Source organism: Cnephaeus nilssonii (genome assembly GCF_951640355.1).
Source record: "Cnephaeus nilssonii genome assembly, chromosome: 14".
In the NCBI taxonomy this organism is placed as follows: Eukaryota; Metazoa; Chordata; class Mammalia; order Chiroptera; family Vespertilionidae; genus Cnephaeus; species Cnephaeus nilssonii.
The window spans coordinates 20,716,062-20,740,173 of record NC_137085.1 but is presented as its reverse complement, the minus strand read 5'-3'; the positions used below and the strand labels follow the sequence as shown (position 1 = coordinate 20,740,173).

General features: G+C 48.5%; 1 long non-coding RNA gene across 1 annotated transcript in view; it reads right to left on the bottom strand.

Annotated features, from left to right (window-relative positions):
- LOC307111501 overlaps window positions 1–23,896 on the bottom strand; it is a 39,170-nt gene extending 15,274 nt beyond the window's left edge. The window contains exon 1 of the long non-coding RNA XR_013814582.1: window positions 23,702–23,896. This is a non-coding gene — a long non-coding RNA (uncharacterized lncRNA). The remainder of the gene's footprint in view (window positions 1–23,701) is intronic.
- Window positions 23,897–24,112: the final 216 nt, after the last annotated feature.

The window sequence follows — 24,112 nt, the reverse complement described above, 5'->3', positions numbered from 1 at the left end:
GCCACCTCCTTTCATCCCCGCAACTTCCCTGGAAGCTGGGTAATGTCACCACTTCCCCCACAAGAAAGTGGGCGCTGGAGGTGAAGGCCGCCTTGCCCGAAGCCACACAGCTGTGCCTCACGGAGCGGGAACCCTCACAGGGTCTCTCTGACTCGACCCCGGCCCTCAGTTTATTTTTGAGGGGGAAGCAGCAATGCCCTCTTACTGTACTTTGTAAGAATATGCGATGGTGTCTGATGAAGTGACTTTCTAGAGCTGGGAAATAGATTCCGGTACTATTAATGTTTTCTGTAGAATGTCCTGGTTAGTTGACCCTTAGCCAGGAAGTTAAATAAACCAGGACACCTCTTGCCCCAAGCACTCTGGCTAGTTGGTTCATGGAGACTTTGCCACACCATTTTGGAGGGCAAAACAGGGTCAAGTGCCCTTAGTCCAAACACCCAAAGCCTCCGATTTGGGCAGGAAGGACCCCTGGTGACCAGCACAGAGGGGGCACTGAGACTCCGAGAGGGACACCTGTCCAGTCACTGGACCGACGGGCAGAAACAATAGAAGCCCCTCAGCTAGAGGTTGAACTCTTAACCGGGAAGCTCAATTACAAACCGAAGACGGAGCAGGACTATCGGCACATGCAAATTCAATGTGCTTCACGCTGCCCAGGGCCAGCGAGCGGAACAGGCACAGAGAAGGACCCATGGGAACATCCGTTGCAGGCACGCGGACTAGGATTTTGGCTTTGGCCATCGTGAGGGCAAACAAAGGCCCTCGGACGCTCCCCATCCCTACCCACCCCCAGCCTGTCAACATTCACTCACCAAGGACTGACTGTGGGCCCCGAGGGTCCGCGGTGACCAGAACGGCCAAGGCCTCAGCTCTCAAGGAGCTTACGTTCTAAGGACGGAGAGGGACTGGGGGACAATAAGCATGATACAGAAAACAGTGCTCAGTGCTGCGAAGACCATAAAGCTGGATGATGTGGTGACAGGGAGATGGGGTGGGACTGTTTAGCAGTCAGGTCTGAGAAACCTGTATGGAGACTCGAATAACAAGACACAAGAAGGTCATGCTGATAGAAAAGCACGCCAGGCAGGGAGAAAAGCCAGCACAGAGGCCCGGAGGCCAGGAAGCGGCTCGGCGTGCTGGACAGACAACAGAAATACAACGTGAGCCCCGTGTGTAATTTTACATTCTAGTAGCCGCATATTTAAAAAAAAAGAAAGAAAGAAAGGAACAGGTAAATTGATTTTAATGTTTTATTAAACTCAATATACAACAACGGTTATTCATAAGATATTGACATTCTTTGTTCTCAGACTAAGTTTTGAAACCGGGTGTTCCCAGGAGCACGCCTGGAGGGCCCATCAGCCACAGGCACCTGGGTCCCAGGGGCTAGAACTGGGCAGGGCAGTGGGTGGTGTCGGGAGCCCTGGGAAGGCTGTGAGCCCCGGGTCAGAACGGAGGAGTTCTAGTGATTGTGAATATCTCAGGACTAATCCTTACAATCCCTGCGAAAGCCCCACGTGGGCTCTTTGGAGAAGCCGCCTCCTGGCGCAGGTCGTTGCATACAGAGAGGGGAGACCCCAGTTTTCCTCTCCCCGGAAGCCTTCGTCCCCCCTCCTACCTGGAGCCTGGTTTTGGGGAAGCCAACGCCTGCCCACGTGGGAAAGCGGCGTGGCTGGCCCTGGGCCTGGAGCCACCTCCCCGGGCCCACTCTGCCAGGCCCCATTCCAGATGCCTGTGTCCGCCCAGGTGAGGTGGGGCTTCTTCGCCAGCTACCCGGCCACGCCCCTTGGACTGGGTTTTGGTTTTCGGGTGCAGACAGGTCTGCATTCCTCTGAAGAAGCTCCCGCCTCATCAAAGCTCCGAAATCAACAAGACGTCAGCCTGCCGTTCCTGCGAGCGCCACGAGGGGCGCAAGCAGATAAGGCTGATGCTGGCCGCCCCCCAACCCCCTGGCCGCCTTCCCTTCCCCCCTTCTCCACGGGGCCCCCCCGGCTGGCAAGCCCAGCTGGGCCCCCACCTCCACCACGATGTTCCTTCCACCAGCCTCGCCCCTAACACAGCAGGACTTATGTCCCAAACGGTTGCCTGCGTTCCTTCATGTTCTGGGCCTTGGGCCTCTGCCAAGGTGGCGTCTAGGGTGCCAGCTGTGAGCAGGCCAGAGACACTGGAAGGAGAGACATGTGCCTCGGGAGGCCCTTCTGCTTGGTGTGGTGATAGGTGGAGACAAACAACGGTGACTCCAAAGTCTGCATTCCACGCCGGGGCCAGGAACAAAAAAGATTCCACTGTCCAATGTTTTCACCCCTGAGGCTGGAATAACAGCAGCGACCTGATACCCACGTGATGTCTGTGGCCAGCATCGGGCCACATAATAATGGCTTAGATCAGGGAGAGCCTTCCCATTCCCTGGCACAATACCGTCATAACAGCAACAGCGGCCCTCGACCGGCTGACGGAGGTCCGCAGTGGATGCCTCGCCTCTGCCCTCACCACATTTTTGTGCACCCCAACGTCATCCCCAAAGCACGGTGTGGTCACAGCCCGGCTAGTGAGAAGGGCTGGGCCCCAGAGGGACCCAGAGCTGGCTGATCCCTAGAACACTAAGAGGCTCGCCCAGCTGCTGCATCACCTCTTGGCTCCCCTTCCCTCAGCCACTGGTCAGTCAGAGAGGGCGGCTTTGGGTGGGCTTTCGGGCAGCGGGGAGGTGTGCTCATCTTTCTAGAAAAACTTGCATGCGACCATGCTTTTGCAAGAAAGCACCAAACTTTGGGAGTAGCTTACCTCAAAAAGCCCTAGTAAAATGCCAAAGGCCAGCTCACGAGGGGCGTACAATTTGACATTTCCAAGCTGGAGGATGTCATCAAATGACTGCATATCTGGAGAGCTCCCAGTTGGGAGGATGTGGAGAAAGCACGTCTGGGTCCTGGGAGGAGCACGCTGAGGAGGTGGGTTGTGAACAGGAGAGTCTAAGCGGAGCGTTTGGGAGGGGCCTGAGACCAGTGTAGGATTTGGAGAGGGAGGTAAAGGGCTCCCTCCTGTGAAGAACCTTCTGCTCCTCCGAGGGGCCAGAGCCTGAGCTCAGAAGCATTCACATATACTCAGTGCATTTAGTCCTCCTGGTAACCCCCAGAGGCAAGTACAAACCCCAAATCTCAATTCCAAATGCCAGAAAACTCTAACAAGGAAAACACTTGTGTCACTTTTCTGGTGGTGAAACCTAATTTGAAATAACACGAGTCTTTATCCCACTCAGTGTGAATATTTATACTTTTGTAGCAAAAATAGTGACGTGTTTGATTTGGGGGGTGCTGTCCAAATCAAACTCGGGGCGGGGGGGGGGGGTTATGTAATACACAGTTATGTATGTTTGTTACCTTTCTGAAATCGGAAGCATGCTGACCTCTGAGGCAGCTGGCCTGGGGACGTTAGGTGGGAGATTGTGACCCTGGATTATTCCCATTTTACCACTGAGAAAGGTGAGGCTCACTCAGCAAGAGGGATGAATTGTCTTGGGCCACAGAGGTGCCAAATGGCAGATTGAGGACTGTAGCCCTGGTCTAGTTTCAAACAAGGAGCTGTGTTTCTGTGAGGCTGAGGGAAAGCTAAGCCTGGGTGACAGTGACTCGGCCTGATCAGAGAGAAGGGGGGCTGGGTCGTTTGTGGCCCACAGATGCAAAGGCACTTCGCTGAGGATGGATCTGGAAGGCAGAAGGGACCACTGTCCCCCTGAGAGACATTGGTATCTCCCGAGTGGCTGGGCTTGGGCTTTGGGCAGCTCCAGAAGTTTCAGCCTAGCGGCCCTGAGATCTGAATCTAGAGGCGCAGGGGTCCTTAGCAAGTCACCCTGTCTCTCTAGGCATTCGTTTCTCCTTCTGTGGTACAGAGATAGTAACAACACCCGTCTCCCAGAGTTGGTGAAATCTTAAATCGGATATGTTTGAAAGCACTTAGCATTTAATCACTGTTACTGTGGCCATTATTCTCAAAGTGGGGCATACATACCTTTTGGAGAGTTCCAGATCTCAGTATGAATGTGATGAATATATATAATAAAAGGCTAATATGCAAATGGACCGAACAGTGGAACGAACGGTCACTATGATGCGCACTGACCACCAGGGGGCAGACGCTCAATGCAGGAGCTGCCCCCTGGTGGTCAGTGCACTCCCACAGGAGGAGCGTTTCTTAGCCAGAGCTGGGCTCAAGGCTGGCAAGCGCAATGGCGGTGGTGGGAGCCTCTCCCACCTCTGCAACAGCGCTAAGAATGTCCCACTGCTGCCTAAGGCATCAGTCGGACACCCCCTGAAGGCTCCTGGGCTGCAAGAGGGCATAGGCTGGGCTGAGGGACCCCCCCCCCCCCAGTACACGAATTTCATGCACCGAGCCTCTAATATGTGTGTGTGTGTGTGTGTGTGTGTGTATATATATTTGGATTGCCAATTTTGCTTGTCTTCAACTTCCCCAATAAATATAGCATAGAGTGAATATACTTAATGGTACTAAACTGTACACTTAAAAAAGGATTAAGATGGTAAATTTTTTGTTATGTTTATTTTACCACAATTGAAAATTAAAATAAAAAAACTAGCACAGGTAGAGAACACAATGCACGAATGCATGCGATTTCCAGGAATTTCTAGCCATTTGTGGGGTGGGGGAGGGGAGGATAGGGGTTGAAGGTGGGGAAGGGAGAGAAGGGAAGTCTGTGAGTCACAGCTGGACGAGGGTGAGAAACTCCCCCCCACCCCCGAGGCCTTGTCAGCCCTTGCTCCTGAACTTGGTCCAGGGTCATGGGGTTGGATGCGCTTTGTAAACACAGGCAAATCTAAAGTCTGCAGATCTCCAGGACAGAATATTCATCGGCACTTTCGTCACAGGTTTCAGGCCCTGGGCTGGGCACTGGGGCAGACACAGAGTGTGGCCAGGTCCCGGGCCTCAAGGCCCTCGGGGCTAATGGTGGGAACACAGAGGTGACGAGATAACAGAACAGCCACCGAATGTGGTAAAGCACTGGGCGTGGGCGGAGTTCTCTCAGCACTTTGAGGAGCTTTGGAGAAGGAAGCGCTCCCTCTGTGAAGGGCGCAGGGGTTTGGGAAGGACGTCATCAGCAGCAACACTGGAGTTTGGTTGAAACATTTTCACTAAATAGTGCTTCTCCAACATAAGCACCATCGCAAACTCAGATTGCTGGTCCCCATGCCCAGCGTTTCTGATTCAGTAGGCCCGAGGGAGGGCCCAAGGATTTGCATTTCATTGTGTGTTTTTAAAAATATATATTTTATTGATTTTTTACAGAGAGGAAGGGAGAGAGATAGAGAGTTAGAAACATCGATGAGAGAGAAACATCAATCAGCTGCCTCCTGCACACCTGCTACTGGGGATGTGCCCGCAACCAAGGTACATGCCCTTGACCGGAATCGAACCTGGGACCTATCAGTCTGCAGGCTGACGCTCTATCCACTGAGCCAAACCAGTTTCGGCTCGTTGTGGTTTTTAAAAAATATATATTTTTATTGATTTCAGAGAGGAAGGGAGAGGGAGAGAGAGATAGAAACATCAATGATGAGAAAGAATCACTGATTGGCTGCCTCCTGCACACCCCCTATTGGGGATCAAGCCCTCAACTAGGGCATGTGCCCTTGACCGAAATCAAACCTGGGACCCTTCAGTCCACAGTCCAACACTCTATCCACTGAGCCAAACTGGCTACGGCTGCATTTCGTTTTTAAATATCTTTTTAATTGATTTCAGAGAGGAAGGGAGAGGGAGCGAGAGATAGAAACATCCATGATGAGAGAGAATCATTGATCGGCTGCCTCTTGCATGCCCTTCACTGGGGATCGAGCCCACAACCCGGGCATGTGCCCTGACCACGAATTGAACCGTGACCTCCTGGTTCATAGGTGGACGCTCAACCACTGAGCCACGCTGGCCGGGCTGGGATTTACATTTCTAACAAGCTCCCCAGTGGTGCAGCCGAGGTGGTCCAGGGACCACACTTTGAGAACCACTCGACTAGATCGAGAAGAGAAGGAAGGGCCTGCCAGGCGGTGCCGGAAGTGTATGCAAAGACCTGAGGAGGGAAGAAGCAACAGGTGTTGAGAGAGCGACGAGCACATTTGTGAGGCTGGAGCATGGTGGGTTGCCAGGTACAGATGAGGGTGGACGCGTGTGCCAAGCCTCGGAGTTTGGACTTGATCCTGGAAGTGAAGGGCAGCCAAAGGAGCTTCTTGCGGAGGGAAGAACATGAAGAGATTGGCACTGGAGCCAGAGCACGCTGCAGGGCAGGAGGAGTGGGGAGGCGAGCCTGAGGCAGAGGGACTCTCAGGAGGCTGCCGCAGCAGCCTGTCAGACCGCACCAGCCTTGGTCTTGGTGGTACCCAGCGTGGTACCCGGCCGTGGGAAGGAATCAGACACCCAGACAGACAGGCTTCCTATAAAAACAGCAACATGGCAACCACGCGTCTGGCCTAGGCAGTAAGCACAGGAGCGAGCCCTTGATGTGCATCATCTCATCAAATCCTCCCAACAGCCGGCACTCAGATGCTGCAATGGAAGCTCGGAGACGTTCGGGAACCTGCCCAAGGTTAGGACAGAGCCAAGGCTCAAACCCAAGGGTGGAGCCGTTCTCCTTCCCCACCGCACATTTTCCCACACCGCCTCCTCCAGGGGCTTTGCGGCTGTGTGTGTTGTGAGAGTTCAGTGTGCTATGCTGTAATGTACCTGCCCCCCACCCCTCCTGTCCCACATATCACAAGGTCAGGGGGCTCCTTGGGGGGGTGTCGGTCTTCATGAGGATGGGGAGAGCCGGGGAGGGAGGACTTTGCTGGGCACTCAATTTTCCCCATGGGGCAATAAACCAAGGTCAGGGGGAGAAGGACTGACATATAACTTGGAAGAATTCTCAGACACTCCCAGGTCGGTGAGAAAGAGCATCCAGCCCTGCTGAAATCCCAGGGACCAGGGAGCAGTGAGGAGAGTCAGGCAGAAAGTGAGGCTTTGTTTTTAATGCACTCAGGCAACTCCGCAGCGGTCACCAACCTTTCGGACCTCACGGACCGCCAGTGGCCCGCGGACCTCCGGTTGGCGATGGGTGCCCTAGGGAACCAGGCACAGAGAGATGTGGAAGAGTTAAAGAGGAAAGGGCAGCAGAGAGAGAAGGACTCATTGACTCAGAGTCAGAAAAGCTGGATTCGGGAGTCCCAGCAGCCACTTGCAGGCTGTGTGACCCCAGACAAATCCCTTTCCCTCTCTGAGCTTCATTGTCTGCCACCAGTAAAATCAGATTATCTCTAAGCGCCCTTGCTGATTTGACATTCTACGCTTTTCCTTTTCAATGTACCCGAGTGTGACTTTTCCAGGAAAATGTCAAACATTTCAAAGGCCAAGCGTCTATGTTTGCCAGACGTCTTTTGTCACTCCTCAGCGGGTCTGTCTCCGTTCATGTCCAGGGGATTTTCTACAATGGATGCGTTTTCTCATGTCTCTGGCTATATTTCCTTGTTTGCATTGGTTGGATGTTGCAGAAACTGGGCACTGTTTTTTTAAGCAAATACACAGTTCCATGCCAACAGGAATATCCTGTTTACAAGGGCCTCCTTTTACAAGGTACCAGCTGTTTGAAAACATTTGTGTATTGCCACATCAGAATAATCTCCTGATAAGCAACCTTTTTTTTTTTTTCCTAGTAACATCATTTTCTTTAGTGCAGTCATGCACTGGGGTAGATGTTCCTTAAAAAAGTAAATATCCAATCGGATTATCATGATCACCTGGTTTCTTCTTCTCCAAAGCGGGTTGGCGAGGGCTGCCGTACCAAAGACCGCAAACGGAGAGGCTTCAACAATAGAAACGGACTGTCTTGTGGTTCTGAAGAGCTGAAGTACAAGATCAAAGTGTCCGCAGGGCTGGCTCCTTCTGCCGGCTCTGAGGGAAAGTCGGTCTGTGCCTCTCCCCTGCCCCTGGTGGTTTGCTTGCAATCTTTGACATTCCTTGGCTTGTAAAAGCAGCACCCCTCTCTGCCTTCATCTTCACATGGCATTGCCCTGTGTGCATGTCTGTGTCCAAATCCCCCTTTTTTATAAGGATGTCAGTCATGTTGGCTTAGGGGCCCACCCTACTCCAGCATGACCTCATGTCACTTAGACTTCCAACTACAGAGAGAGCCATTGACCGCAATTGACCCAGAGCTGCTCTGAAATCCATCGCCGTGTTTGTCCTGGCCACCCTTCCCACGGGCTGTTCCCAGCCATTGACGGAGTGTGGCAGGCCCATGGAGGCAGCCCTGTTCCCGGGAGATCCTGGATGCCTCTGAGAGGTGACATTGCTTCAAGGACAGCCCGGCAACCTTGCTGAGTCTTTCTTTGACTGGGTGGCGATTTGGGTGCTTCTACTCAAGCCTCCTCCCTTGTCTCCTTCACTTGGAGTCAGACTTGTGATCAGCCTTGTTCTGCCTCTTGAGGTAACTCCATAGACAAGTCTATTCCCTCTCCTACCCCCGGGGCTCCCCCAGCCTCTCACTGCTCCCTCTGGTTTTCCCCGTGTGTAACCCCATCTTAGCACCGACTTCATGGAGGACCTGCCCCTACCATAGGAGGTACATTGCATAGTCAAATGATAAGAGTCGTCACACTTATAAACCTTAGTATCTTCAAAACCACAATGAGATACTGCCTCACACCCGCTGGGAGGGCCACTATCAAAGCAAAACAGGAAATATTAAGTGTTGGCGAGAATCGAGAGATTGCAACCCTTGTGCACTGTTAGTGGGAATGTAAAGTGGTGCTGCCAACCATGGTGTTTCTTTAAAACATTAAATGTAGAACGACCCCATGACTTAATAATTCCACTTCTGGGTACATACCCCCCAAGAATTGAAATCAGGGTCTTAACCAGCTATTTGTACACCCATGTTCATAGCCGCATTAGTTATGGTAGCTAAAGTCTGATGCAACCTAAATGTCCACCAATGGATGAATAGATAAACAAAATGTGGTCTACACCTACGATGGGATGAATGTTAGCCTTTAAGAGGAAGGAAGTGCTGACACATGCTGCAACATGGATGAACTTGTGGACATTATGCTACATGAAACAAGCCAGCCACAAAAAGACAAATAGTGTGTGATTCCCCCTATATATGAAGTACCCACAGAAGGCAAATTCATAGAGACGGAGCGTAGAACGGTGGTTACGAGGAGCTGAGAGGAGAGGGACACGGAGAGTTACCGTTCAATGGGCACGATGGGTTTCAGTAGAAGATGAAGAGTTCTGGAGATGGGTAGTGTTGATGGCTACACAACACTGTGAATGTACTTAGCGCCAATGACATGTACACGTAAAAATGGTTAAGACGGCAATTGTCTGCTCTGTGTATTTTGTCACAATTAAAAGTAAAAGACAGTAATCCTTGCCTCTTGCAGAGTGCAAAGTTGGAAGAACACCAAATCCCATTGACGAAAGCGTGTGGTGCCCGGATGAAAAGGCCAGGGAGGCAGAGGGAAGGGTGTTTATTCTCCCGAAGGCTTAAGTGGTCCGAGGCTCTGGTTACCAGTTTACCACTTTAAAACCTAAAGTCTAAGCTTTTCCCCGTGGAGATGAGCCTCATTCCTACCTCATTTCAGGGAGCTTTATGATTCACCAGACAGCTGGTAGTGAATTGGAAAACATGTTTATAGTGTTGGCTTATTACTTCATAAACTTGTGTTTTTAAAAAAATACTATTTAGGTGAGAGCAAGACAGAGGGAGGCAAGGGCTCCTCGCAAGGAGATTCCCCCTGGATGAACTGTTTTGATCATTTGCATGCATCCTTCTGCCCCAGCTATACCAGGAAGGTACCAGATGCAAAAATGGCCAGGCTTTTCCCTCTTACTTTCAAAGAGAGAAAATACAGGCAAAGTCAAAGGGCTTTGGCCAAATATCCAGCAGGCTGAAAAGGAGAAAGCACTTTCTGATGTTAATACTTTCCTTTTAGCCTCTTATCGTCAAACTGCTGTTACGGGAAATAGTTAGGGGCTTGGGTTTGTTAAGGCTCAGATCCTAACTCGGCTACATATCTTGGGCAAGCTATAAAACCTCTGTGTCTCAGTGTCCTTATCTGTAAGTTGGGAAGAGAAACAGCGACTCCTTCATAAAGGCATGAGTATTAACAACAGCTAGGAATTACTGCACATTTTCCATGGGCCAGGCATTGTCTAAGTCTATTATGTACTTGACTCATTTACTCCTCAAGCCCAGGATGATCTAACTCCAAAGCGAATGATCCTACCATCACGTGGCAACACAGTGTATTAATTGAGGAATGCATGTAAAAAACGTAAGCCCGGCCTCAGTAAACATGCAGTAGTTGTCGCATTTCCCCCTCTGTTTGAGGGATGCAGATCTGAGATTCAGAGAGATGAAAAAAATACTCTCTAAAATTATGACAGCGGACCCTAGCTGGTTTGGCTCAGTAGATAGAGCGTCGGCCTGCGGACTGAAAGGTCCCAGGTTCGATTCTGGTCAAGGGCATGTACCTTGGTTGCAGGCACATCCCTAGTAGGGGGTGTGCAGGAGGCAGCTGATCGATGTTTCTCTCTCATCGATGTTTCTAGCTCTCTGTCCCTTTCCCTTCCTCTCTGTAAAAAATTAATAAAATACATTTTAAAATAAAATAAAATCACGACAGCGGAAGGCTGTAGAGCTGGTAGCTTAGCCCTGGTCATTTCCTCCCTAACCCCAAACAAAGCATTCAGACGTCAGAGGAGACCAGCCATCAGCAGGGGTTGGGGCTCTGAGCTGGACTTGGGGAGAAGAGGGATGGAAAAGGAGTAGAAAAGGCATTCCAGGCGTGGTCAAAGTCCTAGAGACAAGGATGTGAGGGCAAATCCGAGTTCTGGGAATGGCACACAGCGGGGTGGGCTGGGCAAGGGCCCTGGGAGCAAGGCTGGAGAGTCCTGTGGACCTGGTCACAGACAGCTCTGAATTCTAGGCTCCCGGACATTCACAAGCCTTACAACCCAGTGATGCACCTCTAGTACATACCCTAGATGAAGCCCTGCCCATGTGCACCAGCACATACACACGGAATGTCCACAGCAGCATTGCAAGCCATGGAAACCCACCGGAAACGCACGTGCTGCCCATGGGCAGGTGAATGGAAAACAATGACGGTGCATTCACACAGTGGACAGCACGAATGAGTCACGGCCACAAGCAATAATAGAGAACAAATGAGGAAAGAAAGCCAACTGCACAAGGTGTGATAGAGTAGGCCACCTTTTTATGAAGCACTAAATAACTAAATGACATAATGGGTTGTTTTCTTATATATAACCTGGAATGAAACCTATAAAAAATAAAGCGAGTAACAAACAGAGAATTCTGGAGAGTGGCAGTGAGGGATGGTCTACCAGAGTCTGCAAGGGGATGAGCTGGAAAGGCTCACCCAGCTGGCATGGCAGTACTAGGAATGTTCTGGTTGTTGAGTTGGGTGGGGGCTTATGGGTATTCTTTTTTAAATTATATTTCAAGTTTTATATATATATACATATATATATATTTCTATGCCTTATATATTGCCTCTTAATACTAATAATTTTAACAAGAAAATGCAGAGGTGCCTAATGGAAATGCTCAAATATATTAAATATGTTTATTTTAGAGAGAGGAAGGGAGAGGGAAAGAGAAGTAGAATCATCAATGAGAGAGAAACATGATCTGCTACCAGATGCATGTTGAACTCACAACCCTGGCATGTGCCCTGACTGGGAATTGAACCGATGATCTCTTGGTTCATGGGCTGATGCTCAACCACTGAGCCACACCACCAGGTTTTTAAAAAAATATGTGTTTGTTTGCTCAGATGCATTAAATGAGTGAGATCTAAATTAGAGCCGTGTGTCACTGCTGAGAAGGCCAGGTTTGGGGGCCTGTATTGTTGTCCCCAACGGCTCTTCTCTAGATATGCAATTCCGTTCCAGTCTTCCATTCATTCGACACTCGTTGTCTGAGTCCCTGCACTGTGCCAGGGATTTGGAGGGAGCGCATTGGTCCTTGGTCTAGAGGAGCTCAAAGAGTTGGGAGGATGTGAACACAGGGAGTCGAGGAATCAGGGCTTGGTCTTCTAAGACCCAGACGGTGGCCCCAAGGATGTGCTGCAGAGACCTGGTTGGCAGAGCAGAGCTGGTTTCATGTCTGGCGTCGATGTCCTCCTCTGTGCAGGAGCCCCTCGTCACCCCCCTCCCAGTGAGAGGCAGTCCTGCCTGGGGCCTCATCCCCCCGCTTCCCCTTTGCAGTCTGACTGCCTGAGTCTCAGCAGCAAGCACCCTTTCTCCTCCTCCGACCCCCAGGCCCTGCACTGGACTTGGCCAGGCAGCCTTTGCTGGTTGCCCAGCTGCGCTGATGTTGACCTTGCATCTGTCAGCACCTTGGATCCCTGTGCAGAGCTCTGCTCCACACTGGGTGACGCTGGGGAGCACTAGACACAACCCCCGCCCTCAGGAGGGCCCACGACGTAGCTGCACCTCTCAGTGCCAAGTTGTTGCTCTTCCCAAACACTTCGGCAATGTTAAACCCCCTCTGGGAAATAAAGACGTGATATTTTACTTGCGACTCAGGAATGAGGTGATTCGTAAAGTAGTATTTCATTTCTCCCATCTTAAAACAACCTCTTTCTCATTGGCCTTGTAGTGAGCTGAGCTCTGGATCCCCAGGATTGGGGCTACCGCTGGGAATTCCTGTGGTCCCCTCGTTGCTCGGCTGATTCCCATGGCCGTCTTCCCGGCTAGAATGGATGCTTGCTGAGGCCAGGGACAGAGCCATTATCTCCGCGCTGTCAGGGTGCTGTCAGGGCCTGGCTCAGAGGAGCAAGTGCTGTGTAGGTGTGAAGGGGAGAAACTTTCTGGATTGTGGTGGCGTATCCCTCCTCTCAGGCTCTGCCCTTCTAAGCTGTAGGGCCCTCACTGTCCTCTTTGAGCGACGTGCGTGCGTGTCCTGGCTCCCAAAGAGGCCTCACGGCCACATGCTGCAACGAGGGCGTGTGCACCCAGGGCTGTATCGATGCATGAACGTGCGATCCGGTTCTTCTAGTTACACGGCATCACACTGAAAACCCCTAGCACCCGCTGTCCTCATTAAGGAGCTTAAAAATAACAACCCCTTCGTCTGTTCAAAAGTGATTTATGGTTTTACCAAGTGCTTCCACAGCCGTTCACCCAGGTCAAGACTCACAGCCACCTCGGGAGGTGGGGTACTCTCCCCTCCCATTTTACAGAGGGCAACCTGCAGCTCAGAGAGGAAAACTGGCCCCACGCAAACAGGCGGAGGCCTCCCAGGCCCGAGCTCAGAGGCTTTGGAGTGCAGGGCAACCACCTGCACAGACGAGGCTGGGTACAGCCCCATAGGACAGGTGGTGCCTGTCCAGGGTGAACGCAGACATGGCGGGGGATTGCTCTGCAGCCCCGGCTTATTGCTGAGGTGGACAGGCTGAACTGGTGCCCGGAACCTCACAGAGAAAAGCGGCGCCTTGTGCCTGCTCTTCAACAACGAGCTCCTCAGGGCCTCTACTTGGTCGGTGCTTGGCAGCTCTACTCAGAGTTCAGTGAGCTGTGTGTGCTGCCTCCTGGAATCCACAGAGGACACACCTCCAGCGAGGGCTGGAATGGGGGGTGGGAGCCAGAGCAGCTTCTGCAGGACAAGAGCTTGAGCTGGGTCTCTGAGCAGGAGCAGGCACTAGCTAGGCAAGGGTGCGAGGAGGCGGAGGCCGGGAGCCCAGCAGAGAAAGGCATTAAGACGGGGGAAGATGCCCATCTAGAGACAATTGGATAAGAAAGCTGTGGTACATGTACACACTGGAATACTACTCGGCCATAAAAAAAAGAATGAAATCTTATCCTTTGTGACAGCAAGGATGGACCTAGAGGGTCATATGCTAAGTGAAATAACTCAGAGAAAGACAAATACCATATGATTTCACTTATATGTAGAATCTAAAGAACAAAAGAGCCCAGCTGGTGTGGCTCAGTGGTTGAGCATCGTCTTATGAGCCAGGAAGTCACGGTTTGATTCCCAGTCAGGGAACATGCCTGGGGGAGGGTGTGCAGGAGGCAGCCGATCAATGATTCTCTCTCATCATTGATGTTTCTATCTCTCTCTCCCTCTCCCTTCGTCTCTGAAATCAAGAAAGATATATTTTAAAAAATAACAAAATAAATGAACAAACAAAATAAAGACAGACTCATAGATGCAGAGGACAGACTGGTAGCTGACAGAGGGGAGGGGGGTTTGGGAGCTCGGTGAAAAAGGTGACGGGATTAAGAAGTACAAATTGGCAGTTACAAAATAGTTACCCGAAAGGTTGCTGGTTCCATTCCCCCTTAGAGCACATGCCCGGCGTTGCCAGCTCCATCTCCAGTAGGGGGCATGCAGGAGGCAGCCGATCAATGTTTCTCTCTCCCTCTCCCTTCCTCTCTCTCTTTAAAAAAAAATCAATGAAAAAATCTTTAAAGAAGTAACTACAGCCTGGTTGATGTAGCTCAGTGGCTGAGCATTGACCTATGAACCACAAGGTCACAGTTCGATTCCTGGTCAGGGGTTCAATCCCCAGTGTGCAGGAGGCAGCCGATCAATGACTCTCTGTCATCATTGATGCTTCTATCGCTCTCTCCCTCTCCCTTCCTCTCTGAAATCAATTAAAAATAATATATATATATATATATATATATATATATATATATATATATATATATATAAAAGAAGTAGTTATAGAGATGTAAATTACAATATAGGGAATATAATCAATAATGTCGTAATAACTATGTATGGGGCCAGGTGGGTACTGGAAATATCAGGAGGACCACTCTTTAAAGTACATGATTTTCTAACCCCTGTGCTGTACACTTGAAACTACTACAAAATAATACTGAATGTAAACTATAATTAAAAAATAAATAAAGACAGGGAAAGAGCTTAAAGACACACTTCAGCTCGGTGTACACCACCGTCATTAGTCTTACTACGTCTGACTATCACCTGTAACCGGACTCTTTCTAAAACTTACATGCATCCATTTTCAAAAGACACACTAAATCATGAGGGTTGCTTACTCGTTTCTTGTTTCCTGATACATATTAAAACAAACACCCAAGTATTCAAGGGGAAAGCGGTCATCCTTTTATCCCCTTAAAAATGGTCTGATATAATCATCCGGTAAACTGAGTACTACATTTGGCAAACTGTGAACAAAGGTGCGGCTATGAGTAAGAACGTGGGGTGTGGAGGAAATGCTGAGAGCAAGCGTGAGGCGGGAGGGAGTTGTGATGTGAAGTTGGAGACCTGAGTGGGGCCTGAACTTGAAAGGACTTGTGTGCCTGGCTAAGGAGCCCGCTGTGTCATGTCAGAGTTGAGACTGGGGAAGCATGGAGCAACTCCTAAGACTTGAAAACCACCACCTGCTTCTTGTGGCTCAAGTGGTCCTTTGAAGGTCTTCCTTTAAAAGGTTACCATAAGGCCCTGGCCAGGTAGCTCAGTTGCTTAGAGCATCATCTCCATATGACAAGGTTGCGGGTTCGATCCCCAGTCGAGGCACATATAAGAATTAACCAATGAATGCATAAATAAATGGAACAACAAATCGACGTTTCTCTCTTCCTCCCTCCCTCCCTTCCTCTCTCTCTAAAATCAATATTAACGAGTAAAATAAAGGGTTACCATAAACTTCATTTAGCAGGAAAGCTAATGAGCCTTCGAGTCAAAAAAAACCATCTCGCTGACAGCTCAGTAACTTTGGGCAAGTCCTATAACCTCTCATAGCCTCAAGCATTCTGTCTGTAAACAGGGCGCCTGCCAAGGCGCCTGGGGCAGGACCTAGAGGTCTCTGGTCAAAAGCCTCCTTGTCTGCTTCCCTCTAGGTCAAAATTTCTCAACCGTGGCACTACGGGCATCTGGGCCTGATAATTCTTTGTGTGAGGCGCTCTCCCATATGCTGTAGCATCCCTAGTCTCTGCCCACTGGATGCCACTAGCATCTTCCCAGTTATGACAACCCAAAAAGTCTCCAGACATTACCAAATGTCCCTGGAGGAGAAGGAGGTCACGCAGACTTGTCTTTAGAAAGATGGGGTGTCAAACAGGCCCTGGTGGCCTCAGAGTGTTGGCTGAAGATGGATACCCAGGGGAGCGGAAGGCTTTCTACAGATGAGCTCACACCTCTCAAGTCCAGAACCCCAGATGGGGAAGGAACAATCGATGAAGGAGTTTTTTTTCTCATTGACTTTATCACTGAAAGGGTGACTCATTGGTTCCTTATGTAATGTCCCCAGGGAAGGACACTCCAAGAAAGGATCACATGCTCCCCGCACGCAAAGGTATGACCCAACGCGTCCCTGCTCAGACCTGTCCTCCGGGATAAGGCAGACAGCAGGAGGAGAAAAGACCACTGGGCTTAGAGCAACGTGTGGCAACGATCAGAATGACTACCCAACATGGTGGTGGACTCACACACTTTCCAGGTCCTAGAACCTGGCCAACCTGTTCTTTGACTCATGAAAATAATTAGAGCAATAGCATCACTTGAGCATCTACTGTATACCATTGCACAAGCTTACCTAATCCTTACGACAATACATTATCCCTGTTGGATACATGAGGAAATCGAATCTCTGCAAGACTGAGGAGTTTGCACAACGTTGCACGGCTATTAAGAAGAAGGCAACAAGTAAGAAGTGTGGACAGCAGGCTTTAGCCTAGGTCTACCTCATCCCAAAGCCTTTGTTATTTCTCTCGTGTCGGGCTGCAAGTTCTCCTTCCTGACAGTGCCGTGAGAAGGGAAGACAGCTGCAACATGATTAGGTTTGGAGGAATAACAGCCACTGACTCCTTAACTGTTGCTTTGGTTGACAGAGCTTAAAGCCACATGCACATAAAACTGGAGCATGCTGCCTCTGATATTTTCAACCTTGTAAAAGAAAGCTCAGGTACAAAACCCCCACACACAAATGTATAGTTTCGTGAATTATTATAAGGCACACATTAAAAAAAACACTCCTGTGCATACATTTCTCTTTACAACTGCACGTATAGGCTTACAAATAATATAAATAGAAATAAAAAATAAATGGCATAAGTACAAATATAAATCTGGGTATGTAATGGGGAAGGAGCACTAACCTTTTTCATTGGTTGGAGAGCAATGAGAAAAGGAGGGAGATGGCTGCTTTGAGTCACAGTCAGCACCATGTGAACCTTGTTTTCAGAAAGGTGCTTGTTACTTCTTCAAATTGCTCATCTGAATATGTCATGGGCAACGTAGGATCCTGTCGAGGGTACTCTGTACAGGCCTACCTTGTTTTATTGCACTTCGCTTTATTGCGTTTTGCAGATATTGCACTTTTTCTTTACACATTGAAGATAAAAAGATGACTAGAAAAAAGATGACTCACTGATGGCTCAAAGATGATGGTTAGTATTTAAAATATATATATATATATATATATATATATATATATATATATATATATATTTGTATTGTTTTCATAGAGGAAGGGAAAGGGAGGGAGAGGGAGGGAGAGAGAGAGATAGAAACATCAATGATGAGAATCATTGATTGGCTGCTCCCTATACACCTCCTACTGGGAATTGAGTCTGCAACCCAGGCATATGCCCTGACTAGAAATCAAATCGGGATCCCCTGGTTCATAGGTCGACACTCAACCACTGAGTCATACCAGCTGGGCAATGATGGTTAGTATTTTTAATTGAGTTATTTACATTACTTTTTTAGACAATGCTATTGTACACTTAATAGACTACAGTAGGGTGTAAACATAACTTTTATATGTACTGAGAAATTTTTAAAAAGTCATGTGTATCACTTTATTACGATATTCACTTTATTGCAGTAGTCTGGAACCAAACCCACAATATCTCCAAGGTATGACTGTACACAAAATGCAATGATAATGGACCCTGGAGTTGTGCAACATGACTCTGGTTAACAACATGCAAGGAATTTGGAGTTGGCTGGTCTTGAGGTCAAGTTCAAGTTCTGTGGAGAACTAACCATGAAACTTTGGGCAGGCACTCAGTCTCCTTGACCCTCAGCTCTCCCATCTGTAAATGAGAATAATAACATTTCCAGCCTCCAAAGGTTGCTAGGATGGTTGAATGAGCTAAGTGGAGCAAACAACTCCCCCACTTACTTATATAGCCCCTGACACTATAACACTAAGTACTTTACCTGGGTTACTCAGCAATCCGGTGCAGAAGGTACTGTTGTTATCCTCATTTTACAGACAGGAAACTAAGGTAGAGGTAGATTAAATTCTTTGCTCCTGATTATAGTACGTGACAGGTCCAGGATTGAAACCCAGGCAATTCCAGAAGCCACGTTCAGCCATACCCGTCTATAAAATCTCCCTAACACTATGTGTCAAATGCTCTGCACAGTGCCCGGTGCTGAAGAAATCGTTATCATTGCTAGTACGATTCCTGCTCTCACTGTGGGTATGACTGCCAGATGGTTGCTGTATTCCAGTATGTGGCTTCTTTCATGTACATTACCTCATTGAGTCTTAGCAAGACGCTGGCCATGTGAATATTAACCCCACCTTATAGGTGATGAAACAGGTTCGGAGAAGGGAATTTGCCCATAAGAACATACTTACAGTCTGGCCGGCATGGCTCAATGGTTGAGCGTTGACCTATGAACCAGGAGGTCACGGTTTGATTCCTGGTCAGGGCACATGCCTGAGTTGTGGGCTGTATCCCTAGTGTGGGGCATGCAGGAGGCAGCTGATCAGTGTTTCTGTCTCATTATTGATGTTTCTCTCTCTCTCTCTCTCTCTCTCTCTCTCCCTTCCACTCTTAAATCAATAAAAATATACTTTAAAAAATAATAAAAGCAAAAACATATTTAGAAACCTTTGTGTTTGCTTTTGTTTCAGAGATTTATTCCTGTGACACTGATTATCCTGTTTAAAAGCTTCTGCTGAGGGGACCTGAATGAACAGCGTCATTTCTTTCATGGTCTCTAGAAATCAGTTCTACCCTGACCTCAGCTGGATGGTTCTTTCGGAGCCAAAAGGGACTAAGATGGCCCGTCCATCATTTATCAAGAGGAGGTCTGAAGCCTAGGAAAGGGGAACTTGGAATCAATCTTTAGTCAACACTTGTTCGAATCATCTAAAAGTGCCCAGAGAGGTTGCTAGAAATCCAGGATCAGGCAAAACAATGAGATGTAGCAAGGTAGCAGTGTTTGGGAAGACAAGCTATAAAATGGTAAATGTGGTAATAAATGCCAGCATATTTCTTTCCTTGTGTGCATACTGTTTTGAAACACATCACTAATAAAACACGTAGGGGGTTCCTTTTAATTGCAGACTTAGTCTATGGAGTGCCTGCTAAAAGCTTACACAGCCTGTTCTCTGCCTGAAATGGACTCCATTTTAATCCTTCTGTAATGATGCCATTACTTTTATAGCTGTTTCTACAATCTCATACATGAGTTATATGCAAAATATGGTCTCTTTTTTAATGTAGGTATATTGTCCCTGGAAATTGTAAATTCCCTTTTTAGTGATAAAGACATTCAACATACTAGGTATGGAAGGAATGTTCAACATAATAAAAGCCATATATAAAAAAATAATAAAAATAAAAGCTATATATGACAAGCCTACAGCTAACATCATACTCAACAGTGAAAAACTGCAAGCTTTTCCTCTAAGATCAGTAATAAGAAAAGGGTGCTCACTCTTGTCATTTCTATGTGACATAGTACTGGAAGTCTTAGTCAGTCAGAGAGATTATGCAAGAAAAGGGAGTAAAATCATCCAAATCTGAAAGAAAAAAGTTAAATGCAGATGACATGGTCTTATAAATAGAAATCTCTAAAGACTCCACCAAAAACTGTTGGAACTAATAAACAAATTCAGTAAAGTAGCAGAATACAAAAATCAACATACAAAAATCAACCGTGTTCTATACAGTAACAATGAAAGAAAAGTTAAAAAAATAATTCCAGACCTAGCCGGTTTGGCTCAGTGGCTAGAGCATCAGCCTGTGGACTAAAGGATCCCAGGTTCGATTCCCGTCAATGGCACGTACTTTGGTTGCAGGCTCCTGGTTCTGGTCAGGGGCATGCAGGAGGCAACCAATCAATGTATCTCTCTCACATCGGTGTTTCTCTGTCTCTCCCTGTCCTTTCTACTCTCTCTAAAAATCAATAGAAAAAATGTCCTCTGACGAGGATTAAAAAAATCCCCAAAACCCACAATTCCATTTACAAAAGCAACAAAAGAAAAAATACTTAAAAATTAATTTAACAAAGGACATGAAAGACTTGTACACTGAAAACTATAAAACATTAATGAAAGAAATTAAAAAAGATAAAAAAGACATCCCATGTTCATGGATTAGAAGGTTTAATATTGTTAAAATGTCCATACAATCCAGAGTGATCTATAGATGCAATGCTAGTCCCATCAAAATCCCAGTGAAATTTTTACAGGCATAGAAAAACAATTTTATTTAAAAAAGAAAAAGAAAAACAACTTTAAAATTCATATGAAACCACAAAAGATTCATAATAGCCAAAGTGATCTTCAGAAAGAAGAATAAAGCTGAAGACATCATACTTCCTGATTTCAAAATGTATTATAAAGCTAATAATTAAAACAGTATGTTACTGGCATTAAAGCAGACATATAACCAATAGAATGGAATAGAGAACCCAGAAATAAGTCCATACATTTACAGTTTGATATTCAGAAAGGATACCAACAATACACAATAGGTAAAGAATAGTCTCTTCAAATAGTCTCTTCTGGTGTTGAGAAAATCAAATATCCACAAACAAAAGAATGAAATGGGACCCCTGTCTTACACATACACAAAAATAAACTCAAAATGAATTAAAGACTTGAACGTTAGACCTGAAATCATAAACCCCTAGAACAAAACATAGGGGAAAATCTTCTAGACCTTGGTCTTAGCAATAAGTTGGATATGACTGACACCAAAAGCTCAGTCAACAGAATAGACACAGAGGACATCATGACTACATCATAAAAATCTTCTCCACAGTAAAGGAAACAATCCACAAAGTGCAAAGGCAGAAAAATCTTTGCAAACCATTTATCTGATAAGGTGTTGATACCTAAAATAGACAAAGAAGTCATACTACTCAATAGCAAAACCAAAACAAAACAACAAACCCATCTATCCCAATTTGTTAACAGGCAAAGGAATTGAATAGACATTTCTCCAAAGAAGACATAAAATGGCTGATAGGTATATGAAAAGGTGTTCAACATCAATACTCATCAGATAAATACAAATCAAAACCACAATGAGATGTCACCTCACAAAAGATAACAAGTGTTGGTAAGGAGGTGAAGAAAATGAAACCCTCATATACTGTTGAGCATAATGTAAAGTGGTGCAGCCTCAAAGAAAACAGTATAAAGGTTCTTCAAAAATATTAAAACTAGAGCTACCATAAGATTCAGCAATCCCACTTCTTGAAATACATGCAAAATAATTAAAATCAGACTCTCAAAGAGATATCTTCACTCCCAGGTTCACTGCAGCATTATTCACTGCAGCATTATTCACAATAGCCAAGATGTAGAAATAGCCCAATGCCCTTCAATGAATGGATAAAGAAAATGTCATACATGCAATGCAATACTAGTCAATGATTTAAAAAAGAAGGAAATCCTACCTTTGTGACAATGTGGACAGGCCTGGTGGATATTATGGTAAGTGAAATAAGACAGTCAGAGAAAGACAAATACCATATAATCTCACTAGTGGTGGAATCTAATGAACAAAATAATTTAACAAAATAGAAACAGAAGCATTAAGCAAAAATTATGTATACATAGTACCCCCTACAGGATCCTACATTGCCCATGACATCTTCAGATGAGCAGTGTTATTGCCTCAGATTTTAAAAATATTTTTTAAATTGATTTCAGAGAGAGGAAAGGAGAGGGAGAGAGGGATAGAAACATCAATGATGAGAGAGAATCATTGATCGGCTGCCTCCTACACACCCCACGCTGGGGATCAAGCCGGAAACCAGGGCGTGTGCCCTGACCTGGAATTGAATGGTAACCTCCAGGTTCATGAGTTGATGCTCAACCACTGAACCACACCGGCTGGGCTGCCTCAGTTTTTAAAGAACAGGTAACTAGCCCTGGCCAGGTACGGTAGTGTAGTTTGTTAGAGTGTCTCCCTGATATTCCAAGGTTGCGGGCTTGATCTTGTGCCCTGACCAGGAATGAACTGACAACCTTTTTGGTGTGTGTGTGGGGTGTGTGGGGTGGGCGACAAGGCTCCAACTGACTGAGCTACGGGGCTGGTGCTCCTTCCATTACCATTTATCGCCCCTTTTCTCTCTCCTACCTTCCCCACCCATCTCCCTCTGTTAATGGGCATAGTGTTGTCTATCTATGAGGTTTTCCGTTGTTGTTTTTGTTTTTCTCAATCCCCTCATCTTCCTCACCCAGCCCCCTTCTCCCCTCCCCTTAGTATTTCTAACACTTCTAATTTCCAGAAAGGATCTGAGGCCTCTGTGAGAGGGGGTTTCCAGGGGAAATGAGAGAGAAGCCTCCTGCAGCCCAAGGAGCCCAGGTCAGAGACGGGACAAGGAGCGCTCAGCCAGTGGCTACCAATTGCTGGGGCTGGGCGGGGCTTGTGCTGAGCTCCTACTCTGTGCTCTAAGGTAAGGGAACTTGGGCCTGCTGACTGCCTGTGTGCAGGGACTGGGCCTTGCACAGCGCCTACCCTGTGCTACAGGCACAAGTGTTCGGGACCCTGCTGGCTGGGGAAGGGGCGAGCGGGTGAGGCTTGCCCTGGGTATACAGCAGCAGCTCTTATCTTGCCGCCACTCTGAGGCGGGTATAATTATTCCTATTTTGCATGAGGATGTTAGGTTCAAGCAGGGGACGGCTGAGTGCACGGTTATAGGTGGAGATGGATGAACAGCGAGGCTGGATTGAGGCTGGGTGCTCAGGTCCTCCACTTCAGAGGGCAGAAGCCAGGCCTCCTCGTCGCCCCACTTCGGTGAGACCCCCATCCGAGGTGTAGCCAACTAATACTGTAATAGCCATGATAATAATGACGCCCGCCCTTTATTGGGTACCCACTCCACACCATGCACTTGCATGCATGCTCTCCCTTTATTTCCGTTAACTTCGTCGGGGATATTATCCCCGTTAGCTACGGGAGGAGGCAGCAGTCCAGAGCTCCCAGGAACAGGAGGCCCGGATGTGACAGAGCCGGGCGGGGTGCGACCGCCCTTGGACCTGATTTAAATTCCGTTAACCCCGGGTCAGCCTCCGCAGAGAGAAAGGGGGCGCGCGTCGCCCCGCCGCGGTGCGCCCCGGGACCTCCGCCGGGAGCCGTCCTGTGCCCGGCCGTCCGGCGGGGGGCACTGCAGACCGTGGGCCGCCCCGCGCCCGCCTCCGCTTCGGGCGCCCGTGGGCCGCCGCTCCTTCGTGCGCCGCTCTCGTCCCCGCCCCGGCCCCAGCCACCCCCGAACCCGGAGCGCTGACCAGCCTCCTCCCCGCGAGGATGCCGGGGAGGCCGGATCGGGCCGCACGGGGCCTGCGCGGACACCCCCCCGAGTGGTAGGTGCGCGGGCCCGGGTGGGCTCTGCGCCTGGGTGCCCCCCCACCCACCCCCGGCGCCCCGCCCTTAGCGCGCTCACACTCACAACTCCACTTGGGCACCGAAAGGCTCCAGGGACCGGGTCTTCGGGGTGGACCTGGCCGTCCCAGCACTGGGTCCCGTCCCTGGATCTGGGGATTTAGGCTCGTCTGGCTTCCACCCGAGGGGAGGAGGGGAAACCCGGCCCAAGAGCCAGCCGGGACTCCGGGAGGATCCCCGGCGCATTTGAATGTTGGTCCGCTACTTCCCCAGCCCGCCCACGCTGTCACCTCTCCTCTGCCCTGCGCATTCCGCACCCCACCCAGCCCGCTCACTGAAATCTGACTTTGAACTCAAATGTGATCGGGCGTGTCTGGGGCCAGGCCACGGCCACAGGCGCGGTGGCCCTCGCCAAAAGCAGCGGCAAGGAGGCATAGCTGTCGGGGGGGGGGGGGGGGGGGGGAAGGGGACCCCTTCT